The 21,525-nt window shown below is 35.1% G+C and overlaps 1 protein-coding gene across 25 annotated transcripts in view; it reads left to right on the top strand.

Moving 5' to 3' along the window:
* Positions 1–21,525, top strand: part of ZBTB20 (zinc finger and BTB domain containing 20) — an 830,054-nt gene that overhangs the window by 369,998 nt on the left and 438,531 nt on the right. For 5 of the 25 annotated variants that reach the window (XM_053918392.2, XM_071220626.1, XM_024578101.4 and 2 more), the window contains exon 1: positions 8,816–10,261. The exons of the other annotated variants lie outside the window; for them this stretch is intronic. The gene's annotated coding sequence lies outside the window, so the exon portion shown is untranslated. Of the gene's footprint in view, positions 1–8,815; positions 10,262–21,525 lie in introns of those variants that run through there. 25 annotated transcript variants of the gene reach the window in all.

The raw sequence follows: 21,525 nt of genomic DNA, 5'->3' as shown, positions 1-21,525 counted from the left end.
TGTATTACAGAATGAACATTTTTGGGGTGTAATTATTTTGCCTGCCACAAATGAACTCAAAAAGAATGTGTCACTTCTATTATGTATTTCAGAATGTGCATTCTGAATATTCTTTTTCTTTTTTTTCTTTTTTGCTCTAAAAGTAGAAGGAAATACTCAATTTGAATACTTACAAAATCTATTGGTTGCTTTTCTCCTAAGAATGTAAACATTTATTTATACATCTCATTGAGCCTGGTAAAGAGTGGTTTTTTTTTTTCCTCAGTTGATAAATAGAACACCTAGGACACAGGAAAAAACCAAGCTGACCAATATGGCTTCAGCTAGACTGGAGATTTTCTGTTTATGGTACAGGCTTTAGTCCTTAACACGCTTTTATTCTCCACAAAGCATGCTAGAACCATAATGGTAGCCCAGCTGGAAAATGGAAGTAAGATTGACTGAGCCAGAAATAGGATTAGTAAAATATTAGCAGAGATGATTTACATGGAGGGATGAGGTAAATGCAGTTGTAACTTGCCAAGGAATAGGAAAATCTCCAGTCTGTCAATGCTATATAAGAGAGAGTGATCTGGTAAGTGAAGACAGGAAACAAGCCTTAGTGAAACTGGTCAGATAGATGGCAGCATTTTGATTCAGGGGATGACAAGGTGTGCTAAGTATACAGTAGTAGGAATCCAAGTTGAATGAGAATCTCATTTAGTTTACAACTGAAAGTAAAGAGAAAAGTTCTAGTACACTAGGGAAAAGGAACCAGAAATAAATCTGTTGATAAGGTTGAGGAAAGAACTAAGAAGGCCAGAACGAAACCAGTCAGAGGGAGATAAGATAGAGGAGTTACCTACACTTCAGTTTCACTCAGGTAGGTTCTGATGTCTGAGGTGGTAAAGGTTGCTTTGGATTTTAGGGGAAAAAAAGAGAAAGAACTCATGGATGTGGACAGCAGTATGGTGGAGGTAGACGATAGTATAAGGGGAATAAATGGTAATAGAAAAAGACAGTAAAAATAAACAAAAAAGAGAAATTCAGGTAAATTCACTAGATTAAAATTTCTGTGAAACCCTTTCCTTTCCTTCCTTCCTTTTACATTCCCTTCTTTCCTTCCCCCAACTTCTTTTTTCTTTTTCTTTATAATTACTCTTCAGAGAATAAAGTTTAAGGGAACATTATTTTGAGTAAGCCTCCCTACTTTATTTTAATGCTATAATGAGGTAATACCCACATAAAAAATATCCCTCACCTTCTTTTTTAACATTTTGGATTTTTACTTTAACATTATCATCTATTATGCTAAAATCACCCCAATTAATAAATAAAACAAATAATTAAATTGATTTATGAATTAACATAAATAAAGTTACATTGCAATTCTATTTCGTGGTACAGTTGAAGTTTTGCTTTTAAATTTATTGATTTTAGAGAGACAGAAAAGGAGGGTTGGGTGGGGAGAGGGAGAGAGAGAAACACTGATTTGTTGTTCCACTTACTTATGCACTCATTGGTTCATTCTCATATATGCCCTGACTGGGGATCCAACCTGCATCCTTGGTATATGGGGACAATGCTCTAATCAATTGAACTACCCAGCAAGGTTTAATTGAGTTATTTTTAGAGATGTGGGCAGGGCCATCTCCAACTTCTATGAAGAACAGGAAAAGATTACAGTTTTTTTTAATTTCTGATTTAATATTTATTATATATTTTTTCCATTACCATATAGTCCCCCTATAAGTTCTACCCCCCAGCAATCACCACACTGTTGTCCATGTCCATGAGACCTTTTTCCTTTTTGCTCAGTCCCCTCAACTCCCCCACCACTAGATGTCATCCTGCTCTCCATCTGTGAGTCTATCCCCATTTGCCTTGTTAGTTCAGTTCATTAGATTCTACATATGAGTGAATCGAAAAATTTGTCTTTTTTCAGACTGGCTTATTTTCACTTAGCATAATGTTCTCCAGGTCCATCCATAATGTTACAAAGGGTAAATTCCTTTTGACGGCTGAGTAGTATTCCAGTGTATAAATGTGCCATAGTTGTTTTATCCACTCATCTACTGATGGACACTTGGGCTGCTTCCATATCTTGGCAACTGTAAATAACACTGCAATGAACATAGGGGTGCTTATTTTCTTTCGAATTAGTGTTTTGGGTTCCTTTGGATATATTGCAAGAAGTAAGATCGCTGGGTCAACAGATAGATCAATTTTTAGGGGTATCTCCATACTGCTAAAGATTATAGTTTTGATGGTCTTGAGCAAAAACTTCCAATTACCATAAAGAGTGAAGAACTCTCTTCACTTTTTCATTGCATCCAAGAATATATTTGTACCACCATTAATATTTTTAGAGAGAATGATTTTGAGAAAGCAAGTACAAGATGACTCTGTTATTATGGATTTCTGTTGGCAGTTCAAAATGTTGCTATGCAGTTTTCCCTATGCCCTATTCTTGTAGGATTTCAATTTTCCAGTTGGATTGACCTGGCTGTCAAAAAGTCAAGTTGATTTTTCTTTCCTCAGATTAAGTTGATAATTGGCTAAATAAAATGTTAAGAACAATTAGGAGAGGTAGGATTTTAAAGCTATTTAACACAACAAACAAACTCTATGGGGCTATTTTTTGTTTTGTTTTGTTTTGTTAAATTCTCCAGGGAACACATTGTGTAAAGTTACAGCTTCCTGTTCCATGAAGTATTTCTTCCTTGACCTACCTGCCATAACTGCTTAGCTTTCACTACAAGAAAAAAAAAGTTTCCATTCCACTACCGAATCCTTTTAAAGAAAAATCAAGGTACAGTCTTTCTTTTTCACACAAAAAGCATTCAAAACATTAGTTTTAAAGAGAGATTAATTCTTGCACTAGATGCTTTTAACTCTATTCTTGTTCAGAATACAGGAATGCTACCCTCTCTTGTCCTTCTTACAGACTGCAGGCTTTTTATTAGTTTCTGGGCCCATTTCAGATTGTTTTACTCTCAGTACCCGCTAGTCTTCTCATATTTCCTCTGCTAGTTTCCACACCTTTCCTCTTACTCTTGCTTTGCTTTGGTCTTCTTACTATCCCCCAGTATTCCTCATACTTAGAATCATCTGTAACTTCTCACCAAGATGAATGCCTCTTAATTTTGATTTAGACTAAAATTCTGTTTCTTAATAGTCCTCTTCTACATTGGCATCCTCTTTTCTACTAATAACTGCTCTTGGTAACCATTCCACACTCACTAGGCTATGATTTTAAACAAATGAAAATAAATTCACATTTATCTGCTTTGCTAATCAAAATGCTTCTTACAGGTGGGGTACTCTTCCTTTGGTATCTTCTGTAGAGTGCCTATCACTTCGTCTTTTTAGTAAAGTTGGTAATATCTTCTTGCATTAGCAAAAATTAAAAACTGTATGCTCCATGTATTTCATTCGTCTAGATTCTACTTAAACATCAAATGGCTTATTTATGTGAAGCATATTAATGATACCTTTTCTGCAGTGAATCTTATATTTTTCAACCTTCTTAAAGTATTCTGAACATTATTTAGTCTTTACATTATAATTACCTGATCATCATTATTATATTAGTTTTCTAGGGCTGCTATAACAAAGTACCACAAACTTCATGTTTAAACAAGAGAAATGTATTGTGTCAGAGTTCCAGTGGCTAAAAGACCAAGATCAAGGTGTCCCAGCATTGGTTTCTTTTGAGGGATGTAAAAATGAATGTTTCATGCCTCTTGGGTATCTTAAGATGGTTTGCTGGCAATCTTTGCTGGCAATCTTTGGTGTTCCTTGATTTATAGAAGCATCTCCCTGATCTCTGCCTTCACCTTTACATAGTGTTCTCCCTGTATTCATATCTGTGTCTAAATTCCCACCCCCCACCTTTTTAAGGACACAGTTACATTGGATCAGGGGACCATCCTATTCCAGTATGAGCCCATCTTATATAATTATACCCGCAGTGACCCTATTTCCAAATAAGATCACATTCTGAGGTACTTGGAGGTTAGAATTCAACCTATAATGATTATGAACATTATTTTTTGTTTCAAGCTGTACCACACTGATTTCTGCGAGACTTAGTTATGGACATGTTTGCCATCTGTATATACTTCTCAGCCTTGGATACTTCATTCCTCTCCCACCCACTCTGTCTCCTCTTCATTCGGAGACACAGAGTGGTTTATTTCATATAGTTGTCATTGTGATTTCTTCCGGAAGTGTCCCATCTACCCATCTAACATGAATGGGAGGTCCAAGTAATGATGTTACTGTGTGTTAAGGAAGAATATATTGGTTCCAAGTAAAAGTGTCATTGATGAATAAAGATGAATCTAGGCAATCACTTGTACTTTATGGAAACTTTTTGTTTCTCAAGGGCTCCATTTTCTCTTTTCTGGGTTCTTGACCATGTTAAATCAAGATTAAGCCTGTAAGTACATAGGTGGATGCTGATAATTGAGGTATTAATGTATCCTTTTCCGGTGACCAGTATGAAAACTAAAGAAATATATTTGGCAGAAATATTAGAAATTGAACTATTACTAGTTGCCCCAGATTTTACTCATTAATGTAGGGAAATCAGAGTTCTCCTTAGAATCTTGTTACCTATGAAATTTGAGTAGACAGGATTTATGCTTTTGTGTGACTCACATAGTGGCATCACTCTGAAAGCATTCAGTAAACATAATACTAACACAGAATTGTGTTGAGATCAAATGCTGTGAGTGGGTAAGGAAATGTGCACATTTAGTTCTTTACAGCTAGTGCTCCTGAGCAGGATGAGGGTGCTGACCGGCCAGGAGTGGCCCACGTGGTTCTCAGGGCACCACGCTGATGAGCCACCACCCACTGTGGTTCCAGTTTTGGCAGGCAGAGCCAAATCAACTCTTTGATCTTTGTAGTGGCTTCTGCCATAGTGAGTACTTATGTTTGTTTTGTCCCTTCCTTTGGTCATTACTCCTACCTGGCACTATAGGACTAAAAAAAACATAAGACATGGAAGGGAGTGGTGAGGGGACACTTCAGGAACACAACTCTGCCAAGTATGGAAAGCTGTTTAAATAGTTCAGGTTCTAAAAGCACATGTATAATATCACTGCCAACCCATTAGTGAATGCATTTTATTTTCTGAATCATGCCACAGTCTGCTAAAAATCAGTTTTCCTGATTCTGTTTTCTCATTACTAGAGTCTTGGATCTACCATAAAATGCAGCCAGAAATATGAATAAAAGGAAGTATTGTTCCTTGTCAATTAATAGTCTTTTTTCATAAGTATCTGAATGTTTGGAAACATTTACTTCATCTTATGTCTTGATATTTTAAAGCCTATTCCTCTATACTATATTTGAAAATCAGCATTAGTGACTTGATTATATGGGTCAATTTTTTTTACATTGTATAAAATTTTTGCTGAAAAATTTTAATAGATTTTGCAATAGTCTCTGCATTTTTCTCTTTTTTTATTGTTATTCAATTGCAGTTTTCCCCATTATGCCCCCATTACTCTCCTCTGCCCTACCTACCCACGCCTCCCTCTGCACTTTAATATACTATTTGACAAAAAAAATGTAAACATTACTATACCCATTTTATACATGAAAAAATAGATACACTGAGGTGCTAAATATATAAGATTGTACAGGGTGTTAGTCTCATTCTACCAATTTTATACTGGTAGTATCATTTGGATACTCTGGGATTTAGGGCTTTAGCATAGGCTCTGTGATATGAAATTTGCTCCACATTATGTTGATAATGTCATTTAGGTATTATAGATAACAAGACAGAAAACTAAGACATATGGGGATATTAAATGACTTGTAGCAAATCATAAAGCAAGGTCACAGGAAAGCTGATAAAATCTTGGACGCCTGCACTCTGTGAACTAGCTACGACTAGTTTTCTGACAAGAAACATTTTTCTACTTCAAGGAATCCCAATTTTCATAATTGTGAAAGCTGGAGACTTTCAACGAGAAAGAACGCCTGAGGGGACAAGGAGCTTTTAAGAAAATTTAAGGTTTTCAACCTCAACCTAGTACAGCCCAATATATCAATTAGCACTTAACCTTTTCAGAATATTAGATTTCAAAATTCTTGTTTAGACAAAAATCTAAATTTGAAACTGGAATTTAATCATCTTTTCCCTCCTTCATTATCTAGTTATTTAGTAAAACATTAAGTAATTAATTACTTGTACACGTATATAAAATGCATAAGTTTGTAAATTGGTATATGGAATTTATTTGGGAAAAGTTTATAAAAAATAGCATCTACTTTGAAAGGTTTCTGTAAAAGCTTCTGCTTGTCGTCTTTTTCAGCCAGAAGATATTTCCCTACATATGGATGGAGACCTAGACAATAAGTTAATAAGGAAGCAGGAACCCTACCAGGCCAAAAGTTTACTAAGTTATTACCAGTTCAGATATCCCATGCTAAAAGTACATGGAGTAGTCTTCCATACTTTTACTTCCTACCAATTATGATTACCTGTGGAGAAATAAGCAGACTCTAGAAAGCTCTGACTACCCAGGATGTCCCACTCAGGTTAGTGTGGTCAGGCAGTCCCTATGCTCATTAAGTCATCTGCTAGTTTTCCTAGTTTGCATCTGCTAGATACAAACCTGATCTTAGCCAGAGGTAATAAGACAAGCACCAGCAATGGAGGGTACAGGCAGCCCCTAACCCCAAAAGAGTCCCCAAAGGAGAAACTTCACATACACATTCAAGTAAATAGAAGAGCCTTTGTGAACCCCCTCCAGTGACTCCTCTGTGAAGAAATACCCCATTTCACCTCATATCAACATTACCAATGTCACTAAATGTGTGTTCCACTAGTATTTGTTCCATACTTTAGTCAAGAACTGGAGGTGACTGGATTCAATTAAGGTCAAGAGAGAAGAAAATATGTGGAGAGGGCATCAGAGTGCCTGGAGATGGAGAATGCTGATAGTCAAGTTAGCAGCATCAGCTTATCTGAGGAGAATGTATGGTTGTACTGAGTGGGGGCTTCCCCCATGAATTCCAAATGAGCTTTGAGTTCACCATCACCAAGCCCTTATTATATGAAATGTTGAAGGGATTTATCCAAGAAAAAGAATATTATCAAAAATATGAACAGTAAAATGACAACAAACTCACAACGATCAACAACTAAAAAAAAAAAAACCCAAAACAAACTAAGCAAAGAACTAGAATAGGAATAGAATCACAGAAATGGAGATCACCTAGAGGGTTATCAGTGGGGAGGGGGAGGGGGAAGAATGGGGAAAAAGGTACAGGGAATGAGAAGCATAAATGGTAGGTACAAAATAGATGGCGGGGGGTGGGGGGTGGTTAAGAATAGTGTAGGAAATGGAGAAGCCAAAGAACTTATATGTACAACCCGTGGACATGAACTAAAGGAGGAAATGCTGGTGGGAGAGAGGTGCAAGGCAGAGGGGAATAAAGGGGAGAAAAGGGACAACTATAAGAGCATAATCATTAAATATACTTAAAAATCAATAAATGTAATATTTTATTAATCACTTGGAAAAGTAAGAATTTTTTCTATTATTAAATGATAAATTCCTGTGTCATCTATCTCTATTTTGTCTGTCATCTCTGCTTTCTAAAACACAACCATTTCAGCTATATTATTAACATTCTCAGAAGAAATTCTACTAGACTACCAAGTGCAGTTTGCCTTATCTAAGACTTATTTTATTGTCAAAGGCAGGCATTTGGTTCAGAAATAGTAAATCTTAGTTGTATGTGATAAGCTTGAACTCTGAATACTTCAAACACCATATACTGTGCACCTATTCTGGACTAGTTTCTATGCTATGCAGCTAGTATACATTTGCTCCTCCAATTTTCACAACAAACCATTTTACATATAAGAAAATTGAGCCTCAGAGAACCTAATTAATTTGACTGAGGACATGGTAGGTGCACTAGTAAGTAGCCAAGCTAGGATTCACACCTAAGCCTTTCTGACTCAAAGGCCCTATCTCACCTTTTTAAACCACTATCTCATGCTGCTTCTAAAGATGTAGAAGATTTTGAATTGCCTTTGAAGAGTCCATGCAGTTTTAATAAGGGAGAAGAGGGCTGCTATAGCATGCCATTCAGTGCTGCTGTGCAATTTGCAGAAGCATTTACTGACCTTGAAAGAGCCTTTTGGGGGGATTGGAGGCATCATTTCTTTGGTTCAACATTTCAGCCTTAGTACCATACAGAGTGAACTCTCTGGCTAGAGTTAAATGTATAATCACTAAATGGATATAGATTTTCCCCATCCTAATGGTCATACAGATACGATTTATCTTATGGTACAATAAAAACAGAAGCTGTATAAGTATACATATAGTAAAAAAGGTAAATGGGCTATAAAAAGCAAAAAGACAACATGTGTCACAAATTCTTCCTATTTGCTTAAGACAACTGAAAAATGCTAAAAGCAAGAAAGATATATTGTCACTATTAGTCCTGAAGATGCTGCATACTTTTCTGATCATGTCAAGATATTCTAGGTTTGGGGAACTTTTTATTCTTAAGACATTTATTTTTAAATCCCAAAATGTTTACCATTATGGATCTGAGATTATCATGCTTTAAATACCATAGTTCCTAAATGGCAATCTCATTATAGTAGGAGTTTCAGAAAGGTTTCCAAGGTTTGCCTCTGCCCAGAATGTTCTTCCTACCACTAATACTCCAACTCTTCCTTTAGAAACAGCCCATGAATCACTTGTAGGAGTCCTGCCTTGCACTTTTAGGCATATTTGTGTCATTACTCTTGCTATATTGTATTATAGTTTTCTGTTTAGATGTTCATTTTCTCTTTAGAATCTAGTGACTAAATTGCAAGCTTCTTGAAAGGCTGTGCTTTGTTTATCTCTTTGTACGTGGGATTATTCTGACCCCATGGTAGAGTAAGCGCTCAATAAATATGTTTCCAATAAGCTAATGAACTTGTAGTCACACATACATGTACACACATATTAGGCACATGAATAAAATCTCCTACATATTAGCATGATCCTCAAGTACTTACGAACCCTTTAACATTGCTTATGAACAGATTGATATGTTTCTGAGAGTTCTAGGCACTTCGCAGGAAATTTTCTAGTTAAAAAAATGTTTAATGTGTTTGTATTCTTTGTTTTTACTTTGAAATCACTTTTGCACATGAACTCAAGTGTACTCTGAAGTATGGATTAGTTGGTTGAACCACACAGACAGTGTTATGAATTTTATTTTTATTCGTGTACCACCTGTTTGGTGGCTTTGTTCAAGCACATTATTTGTACATTCAAAAAAAAATACATGGATTGTGTCATTTAATTGGAAAAGTCTTAACTTTCAAAAAATTTTTCAGCATTTAATACAGTGCTTGTCATATAGTTGGGGTTCAATAAATGCTTGTGGAATGCCTGAGCAAATCAGCCATTATTGTTAACTGTTTTGAGATGAGGTATGAGATTTTAAAAAAATAAAAAAGACTAAATGAAATGCCCCATGTCAGACAGCAGGAATAGAGTAAATCTGACACTCCCAGTTCTTACCTCTGTGTTTCTAGACTGTTACCCAGGCTCTCAGAAATGCCGTGTATTTCTGATTTCTCAACTTCACCCTGCAGTAAACTTTTGCAATCTGGAGGCTCTTTTGTAAATGTTGTCTGCCCGATGACTGCATTGGCACTGAGGAGGCCTTAGCAGATAAAGTGGAGGAACATATGGCTGTCATCTGAATACAAATTAGTGGACATAGCGTGGTAATTCAGCTGAGATGTCCTCTATATTCTAGGCTGAAAGAGTATGATTAGAGGTGTTTATAAACGGCGTCTGAATTCCACCCACACCCCTCCCCACCCCCTTTCCACTGTAGTTTTATCTGCCTGAATCATAGCCATCTAGCGTCCCGGTCTCACTGCGTTATTTGTTAAAATGGCCAGCATGAGGAATTATTAATTAAAGCTAACAAATCACCCTGACGAGCTGTGCCCTGGCGTGGCTGAAGGTTGATTGGTGAAAGTGTTCTCCTTTGGAGAAAAGACTTATTGTGCTCGTGACGCAGTCAGGGACGGATTATTGAATATTCAAGTTAGAAGAAAAATCACAGGACAAGCAAATTGAGTATTTACTGGCAAATAATTGCTCTCTTAAGCTGTGGCTCTCTTCCTAAATTCTTAACATTCCCGAGGGTTAGAAAGAAACAGAAAAATGCATCGGTACAGAGTACATTTCAAAAAAAATATATAGACTGATGTTTCAGACTTGTGCAGGTAAGTGTGATTGTATGTGCCTGGAAAGTGAAAGAACAAGGGGAAGCAAGGGAAGATGGGGAAATTTTTAATATGGTGAGTTTTTAAGATCCATTTGTTGTTTATTGGAATACTGCTTGGTGTATTTCTGAGTGGACTGAGAATTTAGTTGCATTGCTGCATTTGTTGTGAAAGTTAGAGAGGTGAGAAGGAAGGAAGGTTTCTTGAGTTATATTATGTCTTTATCAGCAGAAGGATATGTTAATGTTTTGCCCCAATGATAGTTACAAACTTTGCTCAGATATTTGTGGAAATATGTATAAAATTACTGTTTGATTTAAAGATCTTGAGTTATTCTCATTCGTGTTAATTATGACCGGTCTTCACAGTGCCCTAAACACATTTGGTTACAACTATTGTATTTATTTTTTAAACTAAATTCTGTTTTACATTAGCACCAAGTTAGTCCTTGTTCAGAATTTCTAAAGGGACATTACAGTTTTGGAATACGTAGTTACTAAAACTTCGGGCTTCTGTAATAACCAGAGTGTCCTTATTGTCAACTGTTTGGTCTTTTAATCTGAAATGTTGATTAGACTACTGAGTTTTGTGGACATTGTGAGGTAAGTGAAACTAGTTTAGAGGCTTTTTCAAACCAAATTTAAAAACATAAAAATACAAGTATGGAAATAAAGTTTCATTTTATGTATACAGTGTAGACATAAAGAAACAGAGATACTCTCTTACGTATAGCTAGATTATATGAACAGCATTATCAAAACATACCTACACTGGAGGATGAATTTCATATTCTGTGAAAACCTGGATAATGTGCTTTTATTGACAACAAACTATTTTTGAAATAAGAATAATTGGTTGACAAAATAGCATTTTAGGGTTGTAATAACTATAAATAACATGGATTTAAAACATGCATAAACATAATTTAACTAATTAATAATTGCAGAGTGCTTTAACAATAAAGCATCTACATGATAGCAATAGTAATAGGAATAATAATAAAAATAAAAATATGGCAATCATCCAGAAGTTAAATCAGATGACTCTTATAAGGTTTTAGAGAATCAGAATTTTAAAATACAAGTATGTAAAACTTATATTTTACCTCCTAGTGTATTTCTTGAACCATGTAATATTGTGCTGGTTAAGATTCTTCCTTACTCTATTCTGTTTTATTGAAAAAAATAGTTTGCCTTCATATGTAGAATAGAGCTTATAAGAAAGTTTAGAAAATACATTTTCAAGGCATTGGATAAACATTTTCTCCTCAGATTTCAAGAGGCAGCTTCCTTAAAGTTTCTTGTGGCTATGTGAGGGCACAATTTGGTCCACTATTTTGAAATTGCAAAGGGGGCATTTAAAGCATATGTTTAGAGTCTAAACCATCTGCCTACTTTATTATGAATACCAGAAAATTATAAGGACTTAGAAAGGCTCAAAAATTGAACCAGAGTTCTATGCAAGATTAAAAAATAGAGCACTTTGATTTTAAAAAGTGTTTTGTAACCACTTACTTTTGCTAAGTATTTCATCAGTCTTCTGTGGTAGAACAGTATCATTATCTTTTGATATATGGAGAATGAGTGGTAAAGTGTAGTTGAATGACATGAACCTGTGGCAAGTTAATGGTAATATTTCTTCTGTGATTTAATGCACTAAGTTTAAATACCTTTTGGAGTTTGGGATTTACTTGTCGATAGTGAAACTCACAGTAAATTGGGGAAACATAAAATGGTGACTGCTGGAACAAAAATGAAGTCCAGCTGCTAGCTCTGGACTATCTACAAATGAGTTGCCAGAGACACGCAGAGGTCAGACTAAAAGCACTTCTGTAATCCAACTGTGATGTAATGGAATTATGAATCAGCTATTGGTTGCCCATGCTGGGGGAAAAAACAAACAAAAAATGAGCACTACTTGGCATTATTATAGAGTGGCACTGTATTCCCTTGGTATCTGGAAGGATACGAGACCCAGAAATTAAAAGTAGAGCAAAGAATCATATTTAGGTCTGAAACTCAATAATACTTCATCCCAGAGTGGTCATATAAAGACAAATCAAGATAAGTATCATTGTTAAGATGTCCAGTGCCCAATTTCAGTTCTTCTAACTTACCTGAGTTTTACTAGAATAAGACTTACACTAGCTGGCACATTGTCAGAAGAAATGCAGAAAATAAACTAAACCCAGCCTGAATATCAGCTTTCAGTGTCGAGATTACTTGTCACTATTTGTTACTTAATAAAAATTATTTATTTAAAAGAGAATAATAATGGAAGCAAAGAACTGAAATGTTTGGTTTGAAGATTCTAAGTGTATATATATGTATATATGTATATATTTATACATATATATTTAAATATATGTATATATATTTAAAATACATCAAGTAAATAATATATGTACATATATTATTATATGTACACAGATACAATTTTAAAAGAAAAGTATTTTCAAATTTGTATACTTTGTTACAGTTATTAAGCCTCTGGACTTTTTATGTACAGTCAATCTGAGGACCTAGCACACAGCTTTTCACACAGCTGTAGTTGGCTTTGAGAACTTAAGGATCTGGTGCTGAAAGTATCTATGTCCAATTTCATATGGGTCTTCTCATAGGGGTATTTAATTCTGTGCCTCCTTAAATTACAACCCTACTAATAATGAAGTGAATCTAATGGCCCAAAGACTACAAAATATCTTCATTATTTGAGAAGGTTAGTTTTTATTTTTATTTTATATTTTGGGTGTGTGATACATACACCTAACACACACACACACACACACACACACACTCTTTGTTTTGGTTTCTTCATTTCTTTCAACCACCTTGTTCCAATAAAGTAAATCAAAATGGCTGACAAAGAAAAAGAAACAGATAATACAGTAAAATACATGAATTGAAAGTAGACAAGAAAGATAAGCAAAATAAAACAAAACAAAAAACAAAACAAGGATATAAAAATGGAGTTAAGACTGAAGTTGGAACACAAACTACATTCAGTAAAGTGCTATATATTTGCCCTTAAACTCTCTTGCAGCCAAATCAAAGAGAAAACTATGACAAGTTATGCAATTTACTATACTCATAAGAATAATAAAATAATTTCAGTATTTTAATCATTTCAATAAAATAATTAATTTTAATAAAACAATTTTAATAATTAATTTAAATTATTAAAATTTCAGTTATTTGATTTATTGGAATTGATTAATTTTAATAAAAATTAAAATAATTTCAATAAAATAATATCATTCATTAACTAGAACTCTTGAAGAATCACAGACTCTGAATTTAGAAAACTCAGTGCTGAGACTTCCATTGAAAATACTTAGAGACCTAAAGGTCAGAGCAGAGCACAGGCCATTCCTTCCCCGGCACATGTGTGGAGGAGAAGACTTCCAGTCCCAGGGGTGAATTTTGGGGGTAGGGGAGCAATGATGTTGGCAAGGCCAAGGTCTCATGGAAAGTAGAGAGTTAAAGAGGGATTTTTTTAAAGTATTTCATATAAATATATACATAAATATTTAACAGTGTTTCAAAGATTTAGAATGTGCCCATTTTTATAATAGCCACTAAAACAAATTTTATCAAATAAACTTGTTGAGTCAACATTGTTTCCCTAAGTTGTTCATGAAACATTGCTGCAAGGCCGACATTCTTCTCCCACTTTTCCTTTAAACACGCTGTCAGTCTTTGTGAAATTTTAAAATAAGTGCTTTCTGCCTGGATATGTACTGTTTCTTGCCCTTGTCTTCTCTTGGTTCATTTTCAAAAGTCCATGCACTTAGTAAAGCGCATGGTCTTTTCACAGGTAATTTTAATGGTTAAGTCATATTGAATAAGCTAGTCTTTCTCCATACTGAAAAAGGTGAAGCATAAAGATTTCTTTTCATATAATCTTTACAGCCCAATCCATAGTAAGTAGCCCAAGGACCACCTGTATCAGAATTACCTAGGGTGGTTGTCATGAAGAAGATTCCTGGACCCCATTCCAGAATTTCTGAATGAGAAGTTCTGAGGATAAAGCTGAGGCTTCTGTAGTTTAGAAAGCTATCCAGGTTAGTTATGCACACTAAAGTTTGAAAACCACTGTTTCAAGATTGTGGCTTTAAAATTTCTAGTATATGAATATAAAATTGTAGAATTTCCATACCACAGTTGATGAGGACTTATTATATTAACACTGACCAAACCCTAGTGCATGTTCAATAGTAAGTGATGATTGCCTGCTAATAAAATGAAAAATCAAGCTTAGAAAAATATTATGCATTTTTTGAACCTTTTAAGCCATGTCACACCATTGTAGAAAATATTCTTTAAGTTTTTAAGCTATCATTTATTGAAAACTACTGTATGCTCAGTCATATATTGGGACTGTCATATGTTGGAGACACAAAGATGAAAAAGAACAAGTCAGTCTGTTGTCTGAGAAAAACGTATAACTAGGATAATTTATTATTATTAGGATATTCTTTATACTAGCATGAATCGCCACATAATCTCCTCTTGAGTAAAACTCAAGATTTCCATTGTATTTTGTCAGTGTATGTATACATTTATTGAGAGCTTCATATAGTAGGACCCTGCTACAATTTTGAAGCTGCAAAATTTAAGAAACCCTTGTAGGTTGCTCCTTCCCCTCATTGGTAACAATATCCACCAAGACTGGGGTGGGAGGTATCATGGGCACCCTCTGTTTTAACTTCTCCCACCATCAGTGATTTGTTGCCAGGATCCTTTTTGAGAGAAGGAGAGAAATCTGTGAGTGAGTGCACCTGGCATGATGAAGACTTGCATGTCTTTTTCTACTGCCCCTCTGCAGGCTCCGTTAACCTGTAGGAAATGCTAGAGCTTACATGGCAGCAGCCTCCCTAGTTGGCATGTGGGGCAAAGTATGGAAGGGCTCAAGGTGCTTCTGCCTAGTACTCTGCTCCCAAGTCTCAGCAGTGTAAGAAATTGGGCATGGGCATGCTAGAAGGGACATCTTATGCATGAAGGAATTGGTTGCTGGTCTGAGGAATAGAATAGCTTGAAATTCCACCAGTGATTCATGTTTTCCTGGGAAAGTACTGGAGACACCCACCCCCTCTATTAATTCCAGAACAATCTCCAGAAATATAATATGAGAAATACTGTTCTGGAACTAGGAACTAGGGATATACAGTGATGAATAAAATAAAGTTTCTAGTTTTATGATATATATTAGGTATAAAATATATTAGAGTATATAACACATTAGGGGTAAAGAGGGAATAAAATCAGTAAATATAAAAAAGGAAAGTAATATAAATATAATAAACTTTCTTTGGAGATGTTGTCTACTTCCTTCTCCCTTCCAATTATGTTCGTGTTACTGCATAATATGTGTGTATGTGTGTGTATAAATATAAATATATTCCTTGATGCTTTAGTAAACTTCTCTGGGGAACAGAGCAGTCAATTCAGAATACCTCCTGTTGGGGGAAGCTCTTTCTCAGGAGGACCTGTACACAATGTAAGGGGAGAAACAAGCCACCTGCAAGGACGAGAAAGTGTGCATAGTCAACAACAAGATCATTCTTTTTCTTCTCTTCGCTTGTCCTAGTGTGCATATGTTGTTGTTTGTTTTGTGGCCGTTTTTTTTTTTTTAATTGAATACTAGCATTCAGGATTCCCAGGGGTCTAAGAGGTACGATAGTTACGGCGTCAATCTTCAAGGAACTAAAGATAAATGAGAGAAGACAATTAACAATAGAATGTGGCTTTGATGAGGTTCTGTGGAGGACAGAGTAAAGCATACTGTACTCTCCTAGAACAGACCAGAGAGTAGAGTGACAGGAAAGGTTTCCTAGAGGGAGTTATGTGTTAACTGATATAACATAATAGCAAAACAAAACAACAAGATTTTTTAAGTAAACTATGGAAATGATTCCTGGAAGTATAGTCTTAAAAAGAATTTTTTTCTTTTTTTCTCTTTTCTTTTTTTTAGCACTGTATTTTATTTCTATTGTGAGAAACTGTCCATACATCTTAATTACACAAACCTCTAATGTTTTCCACATACCCAACACTCTATATTTAAAAAGAATTTTTTAAAGTTCTAATTTTTCAACCGATTGCCTAAATAATATGTGCCCTGGGTGAAAATATTTTAGACAATAGGACAACATATTTTATTAAAAGGGGTAAGAGATGGAAATCATCTGTTAGCTTGTCACTTATAGAAACTATTGTTAACATTCATTAGATTTTTTTTTGAGCATGTATTATGTTCTAGGATTATCCAGGCACACCATCTCCTCAGAAGGGAGCATTTTAATTAGCAGACAGTATGAACTCAAACTTTAACTCCTATTAGCTGATCTCAGATGTGGGCAACTCAAACTTTAACTCCTATTCAGATGTGGGCTTACAACCAGCTGGGTCCCAAACCTAGCTGACATAAGTAGAACAAAATAAATGCAGTATTCTTCTAAACAAATATCATAGAGCCTGCTATAACTCCCACCTAGTGTATGTGTGAGAGTCAGACTCATTGGCTCTGCTTCTGTATTTGTGTGATCTTGGGCAAGGTTTTTGACTTCTCTGTATCTCAGTGTCCTTCTCTGTTAAGTTGGATTATTAACAGTACATATCACATGAGATGTTTTGAGAAATGAGTAAGATAGTGCATGTAAAGTGCTAATCACAGTAATTAGCACATAGTAAAATGTTAAATGCTATCATCATTATGATGCTGATTATTATTATTATTACTGTTACAGTTATTTTCATTACTGAGGAAACTTACCAAAAACATATTTTGTCCAATGCCACTCCATTATCACTGCTGACCACACAACTCAAAACACACTTCCTGCTGAGGGTGGCTCAAAGATATCATCTTTGTGACACACATTAAGAATCTGGGTTTATATTTCAATTAGCATAATGCTCTCCAGTTCCATCCATGCTGTTGCAAAGGGCAGGAGCTCCTTCTTTCTCTCTGCTGCATAGAATTCCATTGTGTAAATGTACCACAGTTTCTTGATCCACTCATTTACTGATGGGCACTTAGGTTGCTTCCAGCACTTGGCTATTGTAAATTGTGCTGCAATGAACATTGGGGTGCATAGGTTCTTTTGAATTGGTGTTTCAGGATTTTTAGGGTATAATACTAGCAGTGGAATTGCTGGATCAAAAGGAAGTTCTGTTTTTAATTTTTTGAGGAAATTCCATACTGTTAAAGCCAAGGGAGGTTAGGATTGAGGGTGGGAGGTGGAGGTAGGTGGGGCAGGGGAGAGTCGGGTGGATGGAGACAACTGTACTTGAACACCAATAAAAAAAAAGAAATGTAAAATAAAAAGAATCTGGGTTTATGGATGAAAATTGTAATACAATTTAGCTCGCTAGCTAAATGACATCATTCAGGCTAATTTCCTCTTTCTAGGTAGAAATGATGTTTAAATCTGCCTTAAATACCCTTCATGTTATGGATTTTGTTTCCACAATTTGTGACTAACTAGGTTTGTTTTATTAAAAGGAATTTTTAAATCCAAATCCCTAATGCTTTTCACCCAGTGCTATATTTCTTTATACCATCAGTGACTGGAAAGGATTAGATATACAATTTTACCTAAAGAGGCCTCTTCAGGAAGGAGAGGATTCTACATTGTCAAGTTCTGTATTTTAGCATGAGAGTGAACAAAGATATCTAGCCTAACAGGTACCACATAGTAGGTGCTAAAGGGTCTTTTAGTTCTGAATTACATTTCATAAGAAAAAGCATATAAACATCAGTGTAGATATTCTGTAGAAGCATAAACAATTTGAAGGGCATATTGATTCAATGGAATAACAATGTATTAGAAAAAAAGCAATTGTGTGGAACTTGACAACACATTATGTTAACTTTTAAAACTGGAGGCTTGCATCAATATGAAAGGCAGAACTATGTAGTGAAAGTAACAGACTCTTTAGTTGCACAGCCATGTATTTGGTTATCACCTCTATATTTCCAAATTACTGTATGATCCACCGACTTGCTGTCTGTAGCATCCATGTATCTGTAGTATCTAAGCCCTGAAGTGGAAAATGGAGCAGTAATGGCTGCATTGCATGGTGTAGGTGCATTGTACATGGAAGAGTTCTTGAAACATAATAGGTTCTCAGTAAGTGATATTCACTACCAGCAATAATGACAATAATACATAAAGGCCCTGTGTACATGAACATAAGCTCACTATATATAGTATATGTAATATATATGACTCACAGATTAATGTATAAATACTAATACTTAAAATTGTCTTGGTTAATATTTGACACAATAGGTACCTTCTGTGAAAATTTTTCCTATTTAAATGCCTTCATGAAAAGATTTGCTTTAGTTATCCTAGTTAAATGAAAACAGAATTCAAAAATCTAAAACTAACTTTATTTTTTGAAAAATGCCAGTGAAAGAAAACACTACCAACAGACTTGTTACTGAAATAGTCAAATAATTTGGATTTTATGCAAATAAAGAGCAGGGGTAGCACACTCCAAATGGTAGAAAAAGTGAATTAACTTGAGAAACTCTTAAGTAACCCCAAGTTTGAATAGTATTAATTGTAAGTTTTTTTAAAGGTCAAAAATGCTATTATTTCTAGTTGCAGTGGTAGTAGCTACATATGGAAAATGGCTGTAGAGATTCACAATACAAAAATAGTTCATTGCTAAATTCGAAATTCTGTTAATGTCACAAACAGTGGGATGTGAAACACAAATGAATTGTGATGACAGTTGAGTTCCAAGCTGCCTGTTTTTTCCCTTAAAGCTGCCCATATTTGGCTTTCTATTTTCCTCAGTCCTGATTTAACCCATCAATATTTGTATTTTCTGAAGCTAGCCCCACCTTGGATCATACCACATAAGAATTTTATTCCTAAATACTCTTCAGGTCCTAGGAATCTTGCTCTCACTGGTCGTCTTCCCACAGATATGTATCTCTGAATCTTTCTTTACCTCTCACCTTAGAGTTCATTTTGATCACTTCTTAATCTATGGTCTTTTAGGCCTCGAAATATCCATTACTCCATTTCTCTCTAGTGTTTAAAGAGTCATTCCATTCTTCTTCATCTGCAGTTTGTTTCTACAGGGCACACTTCTCCATGTTGCTTTCAGTTGGGGCACTTCCTATCATCCTATAACCCATATGCATTTCCTTCTATAGTTTTTGATAATTTAGTTTACTAAATGTCACCCTTATTCTTTATGGTAGAAGGTCTTTATGATGCTGGATTTGGGGAACAAACTTGTTATATAATTTATGAACTGAATAAAGCTCCCTTTTAAATACAGGAATTTCATAGAACCATTAGCTAGTTCGTCTTTTGGGAAATGTCATAAAAATTCTCTAAAGAGTATTGTGAAAATGACCAAATTATTTTGACATAATGGATTTTGTAGCATGGAAACAGACCTACCTCACAGGGCAGCTGTCCTGGTGAAATGTGTTTTATCTGGATTTTACTGCAGGTAGTGATTTGGCTGCCATTTATGGAGTGACCTCTCTGCACCAACCATTTTACATTTAATTTTTAAAACAATCCTGTGTGATGGGTACCATTATCTTCACTTAATAGATGAGAAAAATTTGACATAGAGAGGTTAAATGACTTGGTAAGGAGTGGAAATAGGATAGAAACGTAAGATTCTAAGACTACAACTCTTCCGTTCTTTGTTACCACGTGTTTGTGCATAGTTTTGTATTTACCTCAGTGGTAGTGGGAAAGAAGTTGCGGTATAATTTAATTGGAGGCATAGCCTATTTCATCAGAGCAAACAAAGTGACAAGATTTTACTGTGTTACTTTTACGGAAATGTGAACTCAAGCCTATGGATTCATTAGCTGTCCAGAAGGGGGAAGCACATAAGTGTGGGCAACTTTCTTCACTGCTCCCTTTGGTTTCTGGAGACAGGTTAGTACTAGTTTAGAATAAACTGGATCTTACCATGGGTGGTTCATAGACTAAGGATTTCTGATTTTCCATCAAAAACCTCCTGTGACTTGTCCTAGTCTTTTTCTCCAAAATTAAAATTTGATGATTATTTTCAGCAAATGTATTCTGGAGACTTTTTTCCCACCAAATTTCTGAATACTTAGTATTAGTGGTAGAATTTAGTACTTCATAAAACAAACACATCTATTATCAACCTTTATGTTTCTCTTATGAAACACTAATACCACTTTCCTTTTACATAGCACTTTATGGTTTACAGTTTGAAAAATATATACCAAAAATCAAAAATGAAAATAACACATTGTCTTTTCCTCATGCTCACAAAAAGTTGAGATATATAATTTAGCTGCAGTTCTACAGTAAAGCAGTGGTAGGAGGAATGTTCAGATCAAGAATCGTTATTGTCGAGGGTAGTACTCAGGCATGGCTTTCCAATTTGCCCTTGTGCAGTTGGACCATTGAGTTTGCCAGTTGACATTCCAAGCCCCAAAACTTTGCTTTGGGTGTTACTGCTGATTTGCTTTATCACTTTGCCACAACCACTTAAATTGGTTCAGAACCCTTAAGAGGAGCTCCTGAATTTTCCATAAAATTTAGAGAGATTTTAGCTATATAAAAGGAAAAAAGACTATTTAAAAAACCAAAAAACAAAACCCTGGGACCATTTCTTCAAATAGTCCCATGAAAAAAAATTATAAAAACGTTATCGTATGACACATAATGAGTGCTTTTCCTGGGCTGCATCTCTCATGCTTACCCTTCTTCTGGTCACAGTGAATGTTCAATTTCTTTCTCTCAAAGTCTGGCCATGGCCAATTTCACTATAATTTCTTCACTATAATTTATTACTCTAAATTTGAAATGAGGTAAATGTTTCACTTTCTGAAGATTCAGAAAGTTTTATTGTATATTTGTCAAAAATCACTGTGGAACTTGGCCCTAAATCCTGTTTTTTAAACAAATATTGGCATTTTCTAAAAATCTGAACACCATTAGCCATTTTCACCCTTCTCTTAATTTCAAATTTCTTCAACTTTTTTCTCTCTAAATTATTGAGTTTTAGAAATATAAGTGAAAATTAAGAGTTATAGAAGATTATCATAGGAAAGTTTACTATTCTTAGTTGTATTCAAATGGACATCCTATCATGCTATTTATAACCTATAGTGTATTGTTTTCACATATTCAAATTATGTAGATACTAAGGCATATTCACAGATGCTCATTAGCAAAATTATGGAAGAAAATCCCACATGTAAATACCCCACCTTCCCCCTACACTGTGAATCTTGGACAT

The sequence above is a fragment of the Desmodus rotundus genome, chromosome 2 (genome assembly GCF_022682495.2).
Source record: "Desmodus rotundus isolate HL8 chromosome 2, HLdesRot8A.1, whole genome shotgun sequence".
Lineage (NCBI taxonomy): Eukaryota > Metazoa > Chordata > Mammalia > Chiroptera > Phyllostomidae > Desmodus > Desmodus rotundus.
The sequence above is the reverse complement of the archived record's forward strand: the minus strand, read 5'-3'. Positions and strand labels throughout refer to the sequence as shown.